The sequence below is a fragment of the Euprymna scolopes genome, chromosome 35, assembly GCF_053919585.1.
Source record: "Euprymna scolopes isolate OS-2025 chromosome 35, ASM5391958v1, whole genome shotgun sequence".
NCBI lineage: Eukaryota > Metazoa > Mollusca > Cephalopoda > Sepiida > Sepiolidae > Euprymna > Euprymna scolopes.
This window is the reverse complement of record NC_136516.1, coordinates 85926321-85936207: the sequence shown is the minus strand read 5'-3', so window position 1 is coordinate 85936207 and position 9887 is coordinate 85926321. Positions and strand designations below refer to the sequence as shown.

At 37.9% G+C, this 9887-nt stretch overlaps 1 long non-coding RNA gene across 1 annotated transcript; it reads left to right on the top strand.

Annotated features, from left to right (window-relative positions):
• Window positions 1-956: 956 nt before the first annotated feature.
• On the top strand, window positions 957-9147 carry LOC145259969 (uncharacterized). The gene is made up of 2 exons (XR_013864240.1): window positions 957-1165; window positions 8587-9147. It is a non-coding gene; the product is annotated as an uncharacterized LOC145259969 (long non-coding RNA).
• Window positions 9148-9887: the final 740 nt, after the last annotated feature.

The following is a 9887-nucleotide window of genomic DNA, read 5'->3' as shown; positions in this document are numbered from 1 at the left end:
ATGATTGGAAATGATAGTGTTGAGTGGGAAGAATTTGATTATTCGAAGAGGGCAGTTCAGCAAGAATTTGTTCACATTGTACTTGAAAATTACTATGTTGTAGTCAGCTGGAAAGCAGCCTCGTGATATTGTATTCCACAGACGAGCAATTCTAGAAAATAAACTTTGCACATGGAAAATTAGTTTTAAGTAGAGAGAGAGAAAGAGAAAGAGAGAAAGATATATATATATATATATATATATATATATATATATATATATATATATAGAGAGAGAGAGAGAGAGAGAGAGAGAGAGAGTGGGGTTGGAAGAATTTTAATTATATATCTAAGATCTCCTCCCATTATTTATAATGTTGGATGATGAGCCTCTTTGCTACTTCGATTGCTTAGTAGAAAGTACCAGTCAAGAATACTTTCTTGACAATCAGCCCGACAGGTGCGAGGCCAGGAACTGGGTCAGTACCTGTCGGACTGAGGTATGTATGCCTGAGTAGGAGGTTCACTCTCTCGGGCCTTTTCACTCGTCTTTTCGGTCGCGTGTTGCCTGAGGCACCCCTACCGGAGAATGCCAATGGGGATTCCGAGAATGTTTGCTAGACCAGAGTGCCCCTCCTTGGAGGGCACTGGCTGGACATCCCTACTTTTCGACCTTGTGTCACATCTTGCTAAGGCGGGCAGCAAGTTAGTATCTACATTCAAGATCAAAAAAAAAAAAAAAATTAAAATGCACCCGGGCAGTGCCGGGTATGAACAGCTAGTTAGCAAAAAGGTAATTTTTTTTTGGTTCAACCAGAGAAGAATTTGAAACATCGGTTCGATGCGTGAATAACACGTGTGACAAGATTATGCCTTTGCATAAAGTCATGCGCACCGCCCTCAACTGAAGGAGCTTATTTTGGGCATACAGCTATTCAGCTTCACTATTGGCATGTATTTTTCTTTCGTTCCTTTTTTTTTTTTTTTTTTTTCGTACTTTTCCCAATAAAAGAAGCCGCTATTGTGACTCTACCGTGTTATATATCTGGGCTATCCGCATACCTGATTTGCGTTTCTGGAAAATACCAAACCTGCAGAGTTACGAAAGTCTTAAAGCCGAGTCACGCAACCGCGTTGCCGTGGGTGGCAGCCAAAATGCGTGTGCCCGCGTAATCGGAGCTGAAACAGTAAGTGTTCTTTGATATAAGTATTGTTCAGAAAAAGCCGATGAGAATTCCTTTACGTCCTGTAAACATAATGAATGAGCGTTGTACGTCAGTGCGTCACATTTCAATGGTTAATAGTATTAATAGATACGTGCATATAAAGCACAGCTCGTCTCGCAGTCAGTAGATCTGTCTATTGCGCTTGCGTCTAAATTACCGTATACATCGCTAAGCGTGTTAATTAAATGGATTCATATTTCAGTTGCGCCGAAAGCATCTATATAAAAGGCTTCGTTTCTTGGTTCGTCTGTCAAGTTGAAGTTTAGAAATCGCATATTTTCTAGTCTGTCAAATGAAGTTAGAAATACAGTTTTAGACGTTTTCGTGCGACTCTAAATGTGGCTCATATCTATCTGTCTGTTTGTCATGTTTTCAGTTGTTTTCAGCGATAAATGCTCAGATTGAATGGACGCATCTAATTTTTGTTTTACGGCATATCAACCCTATTCAGTTTTTTTTATTTTTTTTAATGCCGAATCTGGTAATTTTGACAAAAAAGTTTGATGCATCAAGTTTTTTTTATATCTTTAAATATCTATTCATGTTGATTGTTTTTTTTTTGTTTGTTTTTTTTTTACGGCATATCAACTTGTTTTGTGTCATATCAACCCTTTACTGGCTTATTTAATGCTAAATCTAGCAATTTTGAAAAAAATGTGTTTACATTTTTACATATTTATTCACGATGTTTAGTTTAGTTGTTTTGTTTTATGCCATATAAACTCTTTTCATGCAATTTAAACGACGAATCCAACAATTTTAGAAAAAAAAAATTATGATTCGAGTTCCTTATATCTTCAAATATTTATTTATGGTGTTTGGTTTGGTTGTTTTGTTTTACGTTGTACCACTCACTTTCCGGTTATTTAATGCTGAAACTGGTAATTTTGGAGAAAAAAGGATTTATACTTCAAGTTCTTTATCTCTGTAAATATTTATTCATAGTGTTCAGTTTGATTGATTTGTAGAGAGAATTTTTGTACATAGTAATCACCACTTATCAAGGCAAGGATTACACTCGAGGATAAGGGTTATTGAGTGTATAGTAGTCAATGGGATAATATCGTAGCAATAGTTAGTAGTGGAAAGTTGGCAAATTGGATTAATTAAGCGGACAGTTCGTCAAGAATTTGTTTACGTTGGACTTGAAAACTACCAAATTGTAGTCAGCTGGAAAGCAGGCAAACAGAAGAGAGTTCCATAGGAGTGCAGTTCTAAGAAAGAAGAATTGTAAGAATTGTTGTTTTTGTTTTTAGCTTTTCAGAACATGATTGAGTTTCGAAAAAAAGGAAAAGAAAACATAAACGTTAATGTTTGGTGCATTTAAGTCAGAAAGCCGATATCTTCATACAGGCTGATCTGGTAGCACTAAAGTCCAATGTTTGTGAGGTTTAATTTTGGAGTGATTTTTGTCTGTGCGCAATGCATTTTGTTTGAAATCGAATTTTCATATGTCTGTCGCGCTAAAATATTAAATAACTTTTCCTTGGTCTGTCACGCTTAAGTCCGAAATAGTATTTTCGTCAATTTTTTAAATGTATTTATTTTTTTTTTTTAAATCTACTTTCTTCCGCCGAGAGGACAACGTAATTTGATTTTGGAATAATTTATTTTAATATAAGTAAAATCAAAAAAAAAAAAATTACCTTACAATATCAGATTACTCACTAATCATAATCTTTGCTCATTGAGCTATTACATGTTTATTGTGTGTGAACGGTGATAACGTACGTACAAACATGAAATGTCTTTGTGGATTATTATATAGATATTTAAAGCACAAGAATATGATTAAATTAAAGACACCCGGGAAACGGCGGGTATGGATAGCTAGTATGTATAAAAAGATAGTTTCGTATGTTCAGCTTGGGGAGGCGTTTATGGAATTTGTCCTCTGCGTATAAAGCACACGCGACAAGTTTGTATCTCTCTTTTAACTCTTGTACATACGCTTTCAACAACGGATGTTTATTTCGGAGGTGTATCGCAAAATCCAAGCGTACCAAGTATGTGTCATCGGCAAATCTCGGGTGACGTACACCAGTCAGAAAAAGAAGATTCCATGTTCTCCACATGAGATACCTGCGCCGAGTTCTTGGTGTCACCTAACCAGACACGGTCACAAATGACCACATGCTAGCCAAAGCAGGCATACCCTCCATGTACACGCTCCTGCTGTGGGTAGGCCATATCCACAGAATGGACGACACATGCGTTCCCAAAGCCTTTATGTGTTACGGAGAGGTGCGAGCGAACTAATGTCCAAGCAAATTAAAATAAACAATGGAATCCCCGGGCTTGTGACGACCTGGATCCATGACGTCAAATCGGTTATGGATCAAACCGAAAACCAGCGAAAAGTGTTAATAACGAGCTGGCGAAGAACTGGGTTAAGAGGTCAAAGATACTTCAATAAAAGAGAAAATATAAACTAAGCAGAGCAGACAGTCAGAGAGACGGACAGCTGAGGGACTAACTCCCCTACCACCGTCATTGTGTTGAAATGTGTATATATACACATATGTGTGTGTATATTAAATATATCGTAAAATAAACTAAGTCTGTTTTTATAAACAAGTGTCTCGTATTCATTGATAAATGAATTAACTGTTCATTTAATCGCTAGACGATCACCAACCAGACATATGTAACATATGTACAGCGAACTTAAATTGGGCAAACGCAAGAAAGTTTGTACAGGTCTACACTTTACGGACGTCTCCAAACCTGGCATATGGTATTGATCAAACCAACTAAGTGGCACACACTGCTACAGATCAACCTCAGTTCTACTGCTTCACCTACTTATACTTGTGACATCTGCGGCTGGCCGTGAAAATCTAGGATTGGCCTATTCAGCCACCGTCGACGGTGTTCCCCATCATACGCATCTCCATAGTCCCCAAGACTGAAGGACGTCCTACTACATAATCACCCCTGTAAAGCAGGCCTGTTCACTGAAAAATGACGCCATTCATGTGGTAAGCAAGTTAGACCTGTCGATAATAAATAAGAGCTTTAAAGAAAAGGGCATTATAAAAAATTTTTAATGCATTTAAAAAGATAAAGACAAGGAACACAATTTATACTGAAACTGAATTTTATTCAATATTGATTTTAAAAAAAAACAAAAAAAAACATAAGAATTCATTTTAAAAGAAATGTGTTTCCGCGTTAAAAGTAAATGAACACCGCGTTGTCTCATGGATTTTAAACATTAAAATTCGTTTATGATTTTATTTGTGAATATATATATATATATATATATATATATATATATATATATATATATATATATATATATATATATATACATACAGTACTTCCTTGCTATTCGCAGTGGTTACGTTCTTTAGGATACACACATCCTTTACGAATAGCGAAAAACCTCGAATATTGGATGCAGTTTTAAAACGTCTATGTATGAGATTATATACGGTAGGGTTCGTGTTCCTTGATAGAAGCGCCGGTTGAGTTTGAATAAAATAAATACGTATTTGATACATTTGAAGCCAAAACAACAAAATTGTTACAAAATAAACAGATATTTATTTAAAATTTATAAATATATTTCGAAGATACACTTCATCATCAGTATGTATTTCGTTTTTTGGGGGGTTTTTTTTGTTTGTTTGTCATGTTGTTGGAACATAGAATCAGTAGAAGTCCGTTTGTTGTTTTTACGGTAGTCTTTACAAATGTCGGAACGGTGCGTTAATCACGCGAAATTCACATTAGTGTTTGTGTTCCTTAAAAATAAAAAACGAAAGAAAGAAATGTTTTCCAAACACTTTCTAAAGACACTCTTACTCGATGATGATGATGATGATGATGATGATGATGATGATGATGGCAACCTTCTGTTTCATAAAACAGTGGCATTCTAGATCTACATCTTTTACACCTCAAATTAAAAAAACTAAAGTTCAAATTAAAAAAACACAACTTCAAATTAAAAAACACAACTTCAAATTAAAAAAACTAAACTTCAAATTAAAATACACAACTTCAAATTAAAAAAATCCAAGTTCAAATTAAATTAAAATTTTATTACATGATAGATAAACCATTTATTCTCCAACAGGGAGGTCCTCTTCCCTGAGACATCTAGCGTGATGGCGTTGAACCCGATTACAGAATGCCTGAGACATGGCAGGAGTTACCACTTGGTAGGCTCGGTCGATGGCGGTCTCCACAAGACGAAGACGGTGCTCCACTTTTGTGATATCTTCCGGTTGTGGCACATGTATAACGCTCGGTAGATCCCTCTTGATGACGGCTTTGATGGCTGACCAGGCCATTTCGATGGGGTTGAGCTGCCTGGTCGTGTAGTTGTTCCACTCGGGAATGGCACGGGGCGTTGTCAATTACCAAGGCTACCTGTCGCATCATATCCCATTGCGAAGACAGAATTGAGTAGTTCTGCAACCCATTGGTTGACATCCGGGTGCTTGTAGGCGCCACGCCTGCGGGTGAAGTTGATGAGTCCCTGTTGACTAATACCAGCAACCATGTGAATATTTGGACCTTTCGAGCCTGGAACATGTAGCACCACTCTCTGGCCCCTCGCGGATCGTCCAACGGTCCGAGTACAAAATAAGTTCACGTTTGACTCATCCAAATACACCACATGTTTACCAGCTCCCAATGCGGCCATAACCCTTTCTACATAGATACGACGTTTTACCTTATTCTCCGGAGTGTTGACATTCTCGGCTTGCTTGTGAACCCGTTTTACAGTGAAGAGTCTACCATCGAGATGGTTATTTATGGTAGTAACGCTGATTGGGGGGTTGATTCCATGCATCTCCGAAATCTTCAAGGCCAACTCCTTGAGAGTGATGGTAGGATCTTCTCCGATTATATCAAGCATGTTGTTGACCATGTCCGGATTCACTTTCCTATGTCGCCTTCCACCCCGCGGTTTATCCTCCACGTCTTGCCCCTTGGCCTGTTTATTCACCCAGGCGTACGCGGTGTTCCTATTTATCCCACAGTTCTCTGCGACAGTTGTCCAGTCCCTGCTATTTCGAGCGGCTTCCAGAATCCGACGCTTAGGAGAATTTCGATTGCGTTTGTACTGACCACGTACTGTGCCTCTCTTGACTCCTCTACTTGATCGCACAACTACCGGAGATCCATTGTTATTTTCCATATTTTAAATTATTGTAATGTTAATTGTTAGAAACTTTTCTTTTTTTATTGTTGCGAGCAACTACAAGTAATAGTGGGTAATTTGCATAAGTGATGTTATGCAAATTACCTTACAAAGTTTGAGTATGAATAATTCTAACATAATGTCACGTGCTTTTAAATTGAACTTGGGTTTATTTAATTTGATGTTGTCTTTTTTTAATTTGAAGTTATGTTTTTTAATTTGAAGTTTAGTTTTTTTAATTTGAAGTTGTGTTTTTTAATTTGAAGTTGTGCTTTTTTAATTTGAGGTGTAAAAGGTGTAGTCTGGTGCACTTCAGCGTCTGCTTTGGCTTTAAAGTCGAAGCTGAAGTTGGCCCTCCTGATGCAGGCCAAGGTGGGTGGTAAGGAGATCTAGGACCCCCTCTCTGCGTTGCAGACAAAATCCAACGGAAAAGCAACCCAATGCGGTCAGAGTTGGCGCAGTTGCAGAAGTTGCCGGAAAGGTGTGGCAGTGCTTTGCTTCGCCGTGCCCCTGTCGGGACTCCAAACCGGAGATTTTGTCAGGATTTACTCCCTTAGCCTTTTCCTTTCCCAAGACAGTGGGGCTATTTGCCCATAGCTGGTGAAAATTTGAAAATATGCCCAATTTTGTAGTTTGGGCTGTATAAAGATGAAAGTGAAATTCTTAAGCGAGTCTTCTTGAAAAAGAGTCTGGCGAAAGACACGCGAATTCCGTAACGGTAAAAATGTGAAAATATTTCCAATTTTGACGAAAATAACATGTAATGGTAATGTAAATATATTTTAATTTCATACTGCAACAATATTTTAATAAAAAAAAAATAATACAAGAAAACAGTTTTTGTTGTTGTTGAAATTCTTTATACGTTACTGGCAAACGATATCTACAGATTTTAGAGAAAAAAAAAAAACGCTAACTACTTGATACAACATTTATCCGCTATATTCCAAACAAAATCTCCAGATCTAGCGGAAAAAACGCTAAATTGATATACGATACGATAGGGTTATTCAGAGTCGTTCCACAGAAATACTTTCATTTAGGGGCGTAAGTATTCGATATTCTTCTGGAAATAATTTTTAACCAGAAGATATCGGAGAAACGAATGCTTGGAAACGAATCTGATTAGACGTAACTTATTACTAGGTCTATGACAAGAGAGTATTCTTTTTATTATTTTGACTCTCGAGTATATATCAGTTAACATCTTATATGTTTTTAGATAAGGTGATGTAGTTCTCGATTGATTAACTGTGTCTAACTGTGTCGGATATATACTCGAGAGTCAAAACAGAAAAAAAAAGAATATTCACTTGTTATAGCCCTACTTATTACCAACGACTCTGACGTCAGCAGATAAACGATACTTCTTGGACAGGCCTGATTTATGGGGTCATGGGTATGTACCTACTTCGCCTAACCCTTGGTGCGCTTTTATTTGAGGAGGAGGAGGATAAAAGATTTCCCTTTTAACTATAAAAGAAGCCGTTATTGTAACACTGTCGCGTCATCCAAGTTGTTATATAACTGAAGAAGATCCAAACAATAAAGTTTTGAAAGTTTGGACGGCGAGTCACGCGACCGCGTCACTGTGGGTGGCAGTCATAATGCGTGTGCGCACGTCACTGGAGCTGAAACCGTAAATGTTCTTTGATATAAGTATGTTTGAGCAGGAGCCGACTGGAATTTAGATACGTCCTGTCATCATAACGAGGAACTCTGTCCATCAGTGCGTCACGTCGAGCTTAAGACTAAAATATTCTTTCAGTCGATAAATGCGCTAATTGGATGGGCGCATTGTATTTCAGCTACGCCTAAACATCTATGTAAAAAAACTTCGTTCATTGGTCAATCTGTCACACTGAAGTTTAGAAATAGTAGTTTTGTTAGTCTATCACAATGAAATTTTAAATATTTTGAAACGCATTTTTGAACGCGTGTCGTAGTCCCGACGCACGCGCGTCGAATCTACTCCAAAACAAAATAATGGCGCGCTGCCTCAGCAGTAAAACCCAGTTGCGCGCGTGTGGATATATAAACATCGTTTCAGCTGTGCGTTCATTCTCTTTCCCCACCCACGCAAATTCGGTGGTTCTTAAACGAAATTTCAGTTATTCGTGCGGACGTCATTTAAATGATCTTACGTCATAAGAATGTTATTCTTTTCATCCAATCGGATTACAAAGAAAGCAAATTTAAAAAAATGTTTGTTTTTTTTCTTAAGGACTCCCTGGAACCGGTCGGACAAGTATAAAAAGGTAATTTTTCGCCCACACCAGGTCGACCTTTAAGCACCATGGCGTAAAAATCAACATCGACCCGTCCGCGCTTGGACGTTAAACACGCGTGCGCCACGACAATTAATTCCTCCACGTGGATACGGACTTGCAACCCTAATGGACTTTTCATGTTTACCCTTTTCTATCTCTCCGCTAAGTAAGCGGTGGGGTGGACTTTTAATTCTTCGTAAAAAAGACTGGTTATTTCTAACCAAGAACTCTTACTTGTCCCCTTTAGAACATTCAATTAATTCAGTCGCAAGACTTTTCTTGATTATTTCAATACAAAAAAAAACAAAAAAAAAACATTCAAATTAATTCAGTCGCAGGACTTTTCTACTTCATCACATATAGATCTTTTTATACCTCAGTTGAGGAACTGACTTTTTTTTATTACATGGAAAAACATTGAATTACACAGAAAGAGACTTTCGACCAAGAAGAAACTTTCGTATCTTCTCTTTTCTTTTACAATCTTTTATAAAAAATAAATTTTAAATAATTTATCCATTCGTCTCAGTCATCTTTGCTTGATTGTTTCAACTCCGTTTTATCACTATTACTATCACCTATTATTATCATCACTGATTTTACTATTATACTTTTTTTTTTTTACACAGTGATCACCACTTATCAAGGCCCGGAAGCCACTCAGGGATAAGGGTTATTGCAAGTACATTACGTTAGTGTGGAGATTTGATGAAGTGTTTACTTAATGGGGCGGTTCATTAGGAATTTGTTAACGTTGGACTTGAAGACATCCAAGTTGTAGTCCGGTGAGAAGCAGGCAGACGGAACAGAGTTCCACAGGCGTGCAGTTCTAAGAAAGAAGCTTTGTTCATGGAATCCGCGTTTTGATTTGGGCACAAATATAGAGTGGGGGAAATTTTTCACAGTGGATTCAGCTAGACGGGTGTTTTTCGTGAAAGATTGGCGAGGGGGAACCAGAGATTGGAGTTCAGACGAGCATCTGCCATGGAAATAACGATAAAACAATGATAGGCTCGCAACGTCTCTTCTGTGGGAGAGAGGTTGCAGGATAGAGAAAAGGGCACCCCCCACTAAGCCACAAAGTCTATTTTGTACTCTGTCAAGGCAGGATAGGCTGTTTTTAGCAGCCTAATTTTGTAGTTTGCGACATTAACACGGATCCTATCTGCGTCCGCAACACGCGTTCTTGTAGTTTTATAAGCGTCTCCGTCCCTCTGTCACGCTTAACTTGGAAATGGTTTTCACCGCTGAACGC